Here is an 11,725-nt window from a genome sequence, read left to right on the forward strand (position 1 = left end):
CCTTTTTGTTAATTATGCAGTCACAGCTTGTGGACTGTGGAGTAAAATCATAAGAATTCTCATTTAAATTTCTATCTGCATTTCTGAGCCATTTTTCTCATCACTTCTGTCAACTTGATGGAGAGTCTTTCTAAAGCATCTGTATATGTGCCTGAGAACATTTTATTGCTAAGGACTATCCCTTTTCTCTTATTATGATCACGTCATGATTATTGGCTCGTAAGCAAGTACCATTTTCTTGTCCCATGATTAAATTGGTTTAATGTTATGAATTCAAAAATATTTATTCTGTATACACTGCAATAACTTCTGTCATAGAAAATAACTCTAGAAACTCTAATGAGATGCTGCTGCTGCCTATTTGGGGCTTTTCTCAGGTCCAAAGTGAGCACACGTTTTGTATGTTAGCAGAATAAGAAGTCTGATTCTCTGTATTCATCCCCACACCACTACACCCCTCTTCTGTAGGGTGGATTGGGACAACTTACTGTCTCTGCAGCTCTAAAACGATGATGGTGGTTTCATGTGTAATGTTACCTTCTCACATCTTCAAATTGCTTTATTTTTCTTAAAAGAATCATGGCAAAATATTTTAATATTACAATTTAGTGAATTATCCTCTCTCAGTAATATCAGTCTGATCTCATTTCTCCTTGTCAATGAAAATATCCAGTTCTTCTTGCATGCTACCCAAACTCAAGGAGCGAGCATATAGACAATTAAAAAACATCTTCCTGTTTCCTTCAAAGTATTGATTTACCTAAACACAGATCCATTATCATGGTTCTGGTTCCCTTTCTGTTTTCCTGCACCATTATCACCCTGGTGTCTGATTGTCTAAAGTTCTTCTGCTGAGCTTCAATTCAGAGAGATTTAATGGATTCATCTAAGGTGAGAATAATGTCTGTCCACAATAGGGCAGTAGACAAACTGGCTTTCTATTCCTAGTTACCCATCACAGCCCTGGATTGCTAGAAAGCAGTTACAAAGATTATCTCCTTAGAGATCCAGTGTTGTTGTACCACTGCACATGTGAGGTGCTCCAGCATGGTTTTTTTTAGTGCCATGGAAGCACATTTTTATGTACGGGTCTGCATTAGTTTATTTCTTCTGCTTTTTTCCTTTAAAATCAGTTGTTCCTCTAGTCAGCAATGCAAAAACATACAAATATTATTAAATCTTATTAAATAAAAATGTTCAGTCACAGGGATGTATGTTCTTTATGACATCAGTGTTAATACCGGGGTTATGAGGAGGACTGACTGCAGAGCACCCAGCCAGGAGTAGCGTGCTAGCCGGGAGGGCAGCATACATATACTTGGGAAGGCATATCAAGCTCACAGCAGTCAGCAAAGTCACAACTCAACACGTCTGCAAATTTACAGGGGTGGATCATGGTCTGGTTTGCAACCTACATAGCCAAATATGTGCTTGGGCACCTGATCTGAGACATTTATGTTGCACTCCTTCAACCCTGTGCAGCTGATCCACCATCATGCTAGAGGAGACCAATGAGGTGGTCATGGAAATGGGGCGTGCAAGAGCTAGACATCCATTTCCTGAAGCTGGTGTTGTACAGGCTGCTGCACAGAGCCACCTGGCTAATCAGACTAGGGTAAGATTACCTATGTAGCACTGGAAACGTGTCTGGAGTCTTTTGGACACATAGAGTGAACATAGTCACTCTGAGGTTTTCACAGTCCAAATTAGACTTGACACGGTAAGGGATGGTAGTAACAGGGAATGGAAGGAAGCATCAGAGGCTGTCAACAGGAAAGGCCTTGTGATAAGCTGAATCTTATGGACGTATTGTTAGAGCCTCCTGAGGTTTTTGTTGTAAATAGAGCGGTGTTTGGACTTGTCAGCAATTATTTAGAAGCAAATCAGTGGCAGACAGGTGAGCAAAAAAATTGAAACCCTAGAAAGGAGTTAAAAGAGAGTGAGTTGACATGGGACTCAGAGACAAAACTGGCACTGTGTGCATGGGGACTGTTGTGAAGGAAAGAAATCAAGGGAGGGAAGAGATGTATGGAGCACAGCAGAGCTGTGAAAAAAAGGAAGAGGCCTCATGATAAGCACCAAGAAGACCTCTTTACAAACAGGTGAGAATAGTTTGGTCTGGAATTATTTTATTTGATCAATAATTATCTGGAACTACTTATCTGGTTAATTCCTCCTGTGTATATATTTTAATTAGAATTGAACATTCAAGAGCCTTAAGGTAGGATTTTGACAAAATGCAACATGAGCCAGTGTGAGTTTGTCCTGAGAAGGAAGAAAAGATGAGGATAGCAGTTTGCCCATTGGCACTTGTTTATTGACACTTTCAAGGAGAGTCTGAACTTGCTTCATTTGATCTTGGAAATGAGACGTCGGAGTGGTTCCTGTAAGGCACAGTAATGAACTTCTCTCCGAAATCTTGTGCTTGAAACTAACATCTCATGCTGTAAGACAATCTCTAACATCATCTTGTTATAAATATTGATACGAGGGAGCAAAACAGTCTTCATCTGAGTCAAGCAGAAGGACCCTTTGAGCATTTGGTAAAACTGCATTGACTACATATGTGTTTATTCATTTTTTATGTGTTCATGATTAATTTGTGAACTTCAATTGTATTTTGTTGCACAGCGATTCACGCTGAGCCACAGAGATGTCTAACAGTGCAAATCCCTCTGGAAAGAATGTGTTGTATGAAGAGGCTGACAGACTTTGGGTGGGCATTTGAAGGGTATTTTGACTTTAAAAGAGCTCATCAAACTAGTGCTTCAGAGAGAAATCTGCAAAGATGCAGCTCTTAAATGCTGCCACTCCATCTATCTAACACTGGAAACACTTGGGAAGGAGATGCAGTGTAAAAGAAAAATAGAAATTATTTTTCAAAGCCAGTTTGCATCTCGAGCTTATTGCTTCCCCAGGCAGCCGGGCTGTTGTGGCAGCCTTCTTGCCTCCTGGGGAAAGACAGCAAGTGCTCTTCTCCTCTGCCTTTTGCGATGCCTTCGGACTGATGCCTGAAGTGGTGTTCACAGTTCTCCAGAGGAGCCGCAGCACGTCCATTTTAATGGAAGATGAGCTCTCAGCATAGCAGGGGGTGCAGGAAGCTGAACAGGCAAGCGAGGGGTGGATGCTGCAGATCTCCACACATCTACATATTTGTCATTTAGACTGACTAATTTGTAGTTCAACAGTACGTCAGAATAAATGATCGGTGATAGATGTAAATGAAGTATTTAAGACTGAAGAGAAGTTTTTCTTTGCTGTTGTATCTAGGGACTGGGAATGAGAATTGCTCAATCTTGCTTTAGTCGTAACTCCATTACTAACTCACTGGATGACCTTAAGCAAGTTAATTAACCTATCTGCCATTTTATTCCTCTGTAAACTGGGGATAATAATGTCTGCTTCAGAAATGGCTTGTGAAGAATAATTGATTCTTAGAAAATGCTTCACCTTCCCCTAGTGGAAAACATACTACACAAGTAAAGTATTATAGTTACTTTACTAACAACAGACATCATATGCAAGAAAAATATTAAAGGCAACAGTAACAAAGGCACATCTTCTTGGCTGGAACAAAGTATTCAAGGGGGGAGGAAAAGAAGGGAAAAAATTAAAATGATGGAGTCAGCTGAAAAGAGAAGAAATAATGCAAACATCTGGCTCACTGCTGATAAAAGCTCTTGTAGTTTCTCTCCCACCATCCCTTGCAGAACTCATCTGAAAGGATATCCATCAAGGTTTTCAAACAAGAGAAAACCAGCTGTCCATCTCTTAACTCTGTTTGACCAAGTGTAAAAAAGAAGAGCGAATAAAAATGTTCCAGCAATAAAATTCTCAGGAAGGCATCCATCTCTTAAACAGAAAATCCAGAGAGATTGGTTGGGTCTGTTTGAGTTCATATTTCTGTTTCTACATGCTGAGATGGCCTGCTCTTGTCAAGATGCTGTCTTGGATCTAGACCTCTTGGGTTTGTGGGCTGGGGATTCCCTTGAGCTTTGGCAGACTTTGTATTTTATATCCCCGCTGACCTCTATGGTGCATTCTAGCAGAGATTTATCTCCTGGTTTAGGTCCCTTCCTGTATTAGGGTATCCCGACCAATGTTCCCTGGGATACTGACCCTTTGGGAGCACTCTAGATACCCACTCCCTGACTGCCTCTACCTGCAAGCCAGCAGGTTTGCCAAGACCTGGTTGGACCCACAGGTATGCAGTCATCTCAGCAGCATTCTTTGCAGTCCTAAATGTCATCGAGCAGCCTTTCCCTCTTCTACAGTCCTCTAGAGGCAGAGCCATGGAAACAGATACTCCCTTTGACAATCTTCAGTTTTAGTTTGGAGTCCTTCACTCCAGACCTGGTGGGTGACACGAAGCTGCTCTTTATTTTGCCAGATGACCTTGCACAGCACTCGTAACCAGCATTGCTCTTCGCTTCAGGATCTGCCTGTTCAGAGAAAAACAACCAAACTCGCCTGCACTTCCCAGCCTCAGTTTCTGCAACCTGTGGGAGCATTCTTTAGTGCAGCAGCCAGGTTTTTTTAAGTATTCAGGATCTTTATTCTTGCAGTGTGTGGCTTGTCTTTTCGGTTGCAGAGTATTTTTTTTTTCCCTACTCAGATCATTCTCTTAGACTTTGCCAGTACCCAAGTTGAACAAGACCTGCTCCTACAACAACTCTTTGCATTATTTGTTCCCCTTTTTCCTGCAAAGGATTCCTTCTTCATGTTTTATGGCTGTGAATCCCAAGGTTTCTTTATTTCCTTGTTGTCCTTGGGAAATTTAGTTCCTCAGTCTGCTTCTCTGGAAACAAGAGAATTAGCTTTTTGCAGGCCAACCTCTTTAACATACTTGTTGGGCAGTCAGAGTACAGTCAGTAGAGTCAACTACTCTCCATTGTTTCTTGTTTGGTGGATATTTTCTAGCTGCCTTTACAGCACAGGTGAATAAATAAACTGCTGTCACGGCACAGCAGTTCTCACTGGAACAACTTCAGATTGTGAGCCATAATGACTACGTTGCACATGACTGAACACCCCGAAATAATTGTCAGAAGTATTTTAAACTCCACATTTTCCCCTTCTGTGTTAGGTAGTCTGCACAAACTACTCCCTGGAGGCATTAAGATCTTTTGTTGTCATTTTGCTTGCCCTAAGTGGTTGAGGCTCAGTCCTGCTCTATGAATTGCCCTTCAGCACAGTATTCAAAGCGGGGATAAGTTTGCTGCCTTGGTCTTAGAGATGCCATCCTGCTGAGCCATCATTACACGGAGCTTCCTGGAAGTGCGGGAGATGATTTGGAGAGATCTTCCATCTTACTAATGAGCTTCGAAGTTCAAGTGTATCCAGCCTGGCTGCGGCGGTCCCAGTCTGCCCTAGTAATGGGTCAGTTCTGCTGTGCACAGGATTTCTGAAAATGCCGACCAGATGCCTGCAGATCTGAGCTTTCCATGGGTTCTTCACAATTGTAGCTGCTGCTGGGATGCCAGTTGCTGGCAGATGGTCAGCTGCTGTGTGGGTTCTCCAACCATTAATCCTCTTGAATACACGACTGCAAAGATCACTCTGGCCCTAAGCCAGGTTTGTCTGGAGGAAATCGACTTCACTATCCTGGCCGGACACTCCAAACAAGCATTTCCCTGAAACAATTTGTACCTACAGTTTGCATCCGTTCACTGCACTTTAAGAACTACATTGTTGCTGTAAAGCACTTTAAGATGCCCAGCTTCTGAAAGATGCTTTAGAAGAGAGGCATCAAGCTGTAGGTTTCTGTAAATGCTTCATTTTGTATATTAGATGTAGTGGCATAATCTATTGGATTGCAATATTCGATGAAAAATAACAATGGCATGTGAAACTAACTACTGTTGTGATTTCAATTCGGTGTTGACAGAAGAAGAGTAGTCATTAAGGAGCTGCTGCCACCTCTTAGAAAATGAGCACTGGTAGCAATTCTGCTGAAATATATAGATTTTCTTCCCCCTTCTTTCCTTTATTCTTTGTAAAGACTAACAAACCAATGGCACTTGCATGGAAACTAGGTCTTCTTGCTTAGGAATTCATCTTTTCCTGCTGCATGTTTCCCACCTGGAGCTATAATCCTCTAATATGTGATCTAATCAATTCCTCAACAACTAATTGTGATATTTCAGTGCTAAAGTTTCAGGTGGGAAAATAAACTGCAGAAGCAGATGAAGTCTGAAGAACCAAGTACTTTATTTTCATGCAAATATCATTTGAATAACAATAGATGAGAGCTAAATGCAAAGCTGTTTAAAAGAGCATCATACATGTGTCTAAACTGAGTGCTTATCATCATAGATGTCAGCTCTTTTTATTTAGACACACAATGTATATATATTGCATATACATTTATGTGTATATACATTCTTCTATTTTTTGATTTTAAGTGAGTCTACTCAGCTAGGACTTTCAAAGCCACATGAAATACATGAAGATTGAGGTCTTACTTCTGAGTCATGTTCCAAAATGGAGGAGTGTTTTTAAAGAATAGGATTTTTTCCAATTTAGGTGCTATTTATGGTTTTGATTACTGTTTTTCTTTCCAGTCTGGACTGTGATGATTTTTTATGATCTATAAATTCTGATTTTTTAACTAATCCTTGTTCTTCTTTTGTGATTAAAAGTAGCAACAAATTGAATTGGCAGCTGGGAGCAAATCACAGATGTGGTATTCATTACCAAAGACCGTGTTAGACTAGATCTCTGTCTTCTGGTGGATTAGTTCACAAAACACTGCTGATATAACCCATGTCAGAAAGCTCTCTGGGAAGGCACAAAGAGTTGTGAAATCTGGCAGAAACTTCGGGAATGTTGTGCAGCATGACTTGCCACCTCAAGCAAACTAACAGTACTGCAGGTGCACCTTCGCATAAGACTGGGTGTATGAAGTAAACGTTGACGCACTACTGTAAAATCAGAGTTATTCAAGCTTTAATGTATTGGAGATCAACGTGTTAGATGTAGCTTTAAGAATAACAGTCACTTCTTACAAAATAAGCTTATTATTAGAAGCCAACGTCTGAGTTTTTGCTCTGAGTCGGTATTCTTTGGTCCTAATATCTCATCTCTGCCACCCCAAATTCTTGCTGTTTCAATAAAAATCACAAGATTCATGAATTATAATGAAAAATAGTATCACCTGTTTTGAGCTGAGCCCAACGATGGTGGTGTCGGAGAGCCCTTTTCCTTTGGTAGCTGGCTTTAGGCAGCAAGTAGTCATGCTATTCAACTCCTGCAATGTCCCCTCCATCGCTGCAGTGGGCAATGGCTTTTTCCTGCAGCAGGCTTTAGGAGAGGAGGCCAGGCTTGCAATGTGTCTGTGAGGTAAATGCGGGGAAGCACAGTGTGGCTTGTATGAAACAGTAGTCCTCCTAGCAAGGCATTTGGGGAAAGAAGGTCTGGGGAGGAGAGTTCGTGTGAAACTTATTCCAATTCAGAGGAGAAGCAGCTGTAGAATATGAAGGTGTTGACTACAAAGTTGGCAAGACATTAAGCAGGAGGCATAACAGCGTGCTATAATAGCGTGCTAAGATCACAGGGCGCACCAGAGTGAAGCTGAATCTCTCCTTGTGAAGGCAAGGTCTACGATGTATTTTCTGTTGTATGGAGATGAATTTCAGAGAGCCCTGAAGGCCAAAGGTTGCCTGCGTGCTTTGGCTGAGTTGTCTCGTAGCCCGGGAGAACTCATTGTTTCAACAGAATTTTATACATGTGCAATTTAGGCCTTTCCTTTTTCTTCAAACTTGTCCTGATGCCCCTCTGACTGAGTGGAAGAACTCAACAGAGACAGGGACAAGGCTGTTCCTTGAGTCGCTTTAGTGTTCAGCTGTGAGCGTGGTGCCCATTCAGGTACTACCACCTGTTTGAAAAAGATAAAATATGTGGGCCCACCTTTAAAGGTGGAACAACAGGCTCCAAATTATTCTGCAGTTTACCGCAATGCCCTTGATCATTCCATCGGTGTGTAGGCAGTACAGGGATAACGTCTTCAGCAGACTGACTGCCAGGCCCTATTTTCAGCAACTTACAGCTTTGCTGAACTTCAACAGTTTGGGCTAACGTTTTCCAAGTAGTGGTGTCTGCCTTGGGCAGTGTTGGGGAAAGTTTAATTATTACTTACTTTAAAAAGTTGATCCTTGTCTTGCCTGAGTTTAAAAATACTCCTGGAGACGTTCAGATGAGAAGCAGTGGTTATCATACACGGTTAGCTGTGTCTGCAGGGTAGCCTCAGGTAGTTCACAGTTATGTGGCTTTGACAGTTGACAGCTAAATAATAAAGAGTAAGTTTTCACAAGAGGAAGCAATTTCAGTAGAAAACTACCAGTGTTCCTTTTTTTATTATTTTTTATTTTTATTTGTGTGTGTGTGTGTGTTTTGATTTGTTTTGGTTTTGTCTTTGGAAAAATAACGTTATACTGAGGTTCTTTTTTACCTGGGTACTGTCTTTTACCTGTCTCTGTGTGAAGCAATTTAGTGTTGGCCATTTCCTCAGTTTTATTGAAAAACATGATGCAGAACTACTCTCCTGCATGTCTTCCTGCTTTCTGCTCAGCAGTTCATTTTGCTTCCACCTAAACCAAATCCGCTCTTCCTTTGCTACAGCCCATTCAACTCCTGACCCCCTGATTAGCGCTCTCAGCTCATGCATGCTTCTCTTCTTCACAACTTCAAGTCACTAAGTGACCCTAGGAAAACACCAGAATAAAAATTTCCTATGAATTGCCATTCGTTTGTGTCTTGCGTTCATAAAGTAAGATACCTGACCAGATCCTGCTTTTTACACATTTGCCATTCGTGGTAGACAATGATGAACTACAGCTCTGCAGCCCTGAGATGGTGGCTGTTTGGTGGGGTGTTTGGAAGCTGTGTAGTGATCCTTGCAGAGAAACGCACCTAGGAAAAAACATGGTCACAGCATTAAGGCAGTTGAACTGAAATTGAAACTTGGGTTTTATTTTTCCCTTTGCTAGGGTTGCTGGTATGAAGCTGGGTGAGCCAAATAATTGTCAGTCTTCACAACTAGTGTCCACATGGTCCCTGTTTTGTGGGTATCCTGCTGCAGTTTGCCACGAACTGATTTGTAGAGATACTGACCACTGTGTGCAGAGTCAAGGTGACTGGGAGCTGTTCACTGAAGAAGGAAAATACCAAGTACTTTGAAAGTTTTGGTTCTAAGCTTCTTTAACTGAGCACCCAAAATGCACTGACATGTTTGAAAATATTGGCTTTTATCTCTGTTCCTCAGCAGGGAGCTGTGAAGATAAGTTCATTGATGTTCGTTAGAAACAAACAAACAAACAAACAAAACCACCCTCAAACATTACAATGAGAACACCACTAGAGAAAACCCATGAGGACATTAATCATTCTGCACTCAATGCAAGATCGGGATGCTCTGCAGTAAATAGTCCATGCACCACACATTGGATGATATGGACAGCGGAAAATTTGAACAGCATTCACTAAGTGAGCAACGTCCATCCTTTGCACTGAAAAAGGCAGGAAACACGTGAAAAAAAAAAAGTACTTAAAGATTGCATCATAATGTGCATGCATGGGTGAGCTTAAATCTGGAGTGCACTAACTTGCTTAACTTGGGAATCCTAATGCTTTTTATAGAGATATAGCAAAGCAGAAACCTTTGGGGAGTTGGCAGGGGGAGGACAGGAGACATCCAGATAGGTGGTAGCGCGAGTGCAGCTGGACACTAGCGTGTACATAGCTGCCTGCCTAATTTGGGTGTACGTGTGTGTGTGTGTATGGCCAGCTTGTGCTTATGTGGCTGGCTGGTGTTTCCTTCCAAAAATGCCTTGCTCTACTAAAAGTAGAAGGAGCGTCAACAACTGTTTTAGGTGCCTGAGTTTTAGATGGCAACTTTTATGTGCAGTTTTGAGGTCCGTATCTTCCTTTTCATTGCCTCTGCTTGGTTCTGAATCACCCCAAAATCAGCTGGACTGTTTGTGGGAATTGCCCTAAGTTGTTTCTAAGGCAGAGGCAACATCTTTCATGTCTGTGTTACTTGAACAGCTGGCATAATGGGGATTCACCCACACCGGTATCCAAGGTGCATTTGGATGATAAAAAACATTAGTAGCTATAATTTGTTGTATCTGTGTTTGGTTTGATTACTGTCTTGTATTTGAGATCCTGTAATTAGAGAGGCGAAGTGCCTCCAGGGTCAGCACTGCTCCAAGTAACACAACGCTGGCGTGAGTTCCTTTGCCTTCAGTAGGAGGTTCATTACAAAGAATGAAGGATGGAGCCCACGGAAATTAAACATCACCTCTTGGGAAATGCACAGCACAAAGAGAGAAGGGAAATACCGAGGATCATCTCTCCCTGTTGAATAAATGGAGTTAGCGGCACAGAGCCTGAGAAATGGGCAGCACGTTGACTTGCTCTGTCCCCTCCCCCACTAGATGGCACTGAACTCTTTTTCTTTAAAAGAAAAAAAAAAAAGAGGAGGGAGAAGAAAAATATGGTGGAGGTCATCTTGATGAAAAAAAAAAAAAAACCAAAAACCTACTAAGAAAAGCAAATTGCAATTGGTTCTCCATTGGCTGCCCTCCCCCTTCCAGCCGGCACCCTGCCCATGTGCCCCTTGGTGCGGGCACTCCTGGCTTTTGTGTCTGGGCTTTTGTCTCTCTTGGAGGGAGGTGGGCGAGGGCAGCTGGAGGATGCTAAGCAGAGCTGTAGCAATCTGGGGGGCAGTGGGCAAGAGGCTGGCCTTAGCTGTAAGATAGCATCAGCAGCGAGGTCTAAGAGGCAGCGCACGGGGCTTGTCACAAGGAATTTGCTCTGAGCAGTCTCGCCAGGCTCCGCTTCTCTGTCCCGTGCCTCCAGACATTTTATCTGTGCACCCATGTGCGTTACCTTCCCCTCCGTACCGCTGAAATCGCAACCTGCAGAGAGCTTCCATGTTAACCGTTTACTAAAACTGCATATTCACACCCCGAGTCACGCAAGGCGGATGAATTAACTCCTGTTGCCAAGATATCCTTCATTCACTGCAGGGTGAGGTTTCGCTGTAGCACGCCCAAGTGCATGTGGACTTCTTTTTAAAATGTCTTTCCCCCAGTTTACGCTCATCTGAAGATCGACAAGGATTGTTTTTTTCCCCCCCGTGGCGAGGCGGGGGTGGGGTGGGAGGAAGAGAATTTAATAATGATCTGTTTGTGCTGAGAAGGGGCTGTCTGTAATAATCCCGAGAAGAGACAGAGGCAAGGTTGGTAATGCCTGCAGCACGCAGCGTTCTGCCCCTCTTGGAGAGAATGAGATAATGATGAGCAGAGAGAAAAATGCTTAATTCTAGGAGTTAAAGTGGAGCTCATCTGAAACCCAACACTTTCTCCGACATTTATATATTTAAGGTGACTTGCATGAGGGTATAGATTGCCATCTGATGTAGCTACAAATATGAGCAAAAAAAAGTATATGCATGAAGACTGCCACTGAAATGCCTTTTCAGAGAAAAAGATAAAACCTGGAACCGCACGGCAATTTTTGGCTCTCAACCCTGTGTTTAAGAACAAGAAAAGGGAACAAGTCTGGTTTCTCCCGCTGCAAAAATCCCCCTGTCCCAAACTCTCTTTCTTCCTTGGAGTGGAACAGAGACACCTGGCACCTGAATCTTACTGGGTCCAACCAAATTCTGGTTCTTTGGATGGTAATCCTAATATCTAACTGGAAATCAAATGTTGGCATTATA

The 11,725-nt window shown here is 42.3% G+C and overlaps 1 protein-coding gene across 1 annotated transcript in view; it reads right to left on the reverse strand.

Moving 5' to 3' along the window:
* The window catches only part of BRAF (B-Raf proto-oncogene, serine/threonine kinase), a 296,643-nt gene that overhangs the window by 104,731 nt on the left and 180,187 nt on the right, over nucleotides 1–11,725 (reverse strand). The window lies entirely within an intron of this gene.

Source organism: Anser anser (assembly GCF_964211835.1).
Source record: "Anser anser genome assembly, chromosome: 1".
NCBI lineage: Eukaryota > Metazoa > Chordata > Aves > Anseriformes > Anatidae > Anser > Anser anser.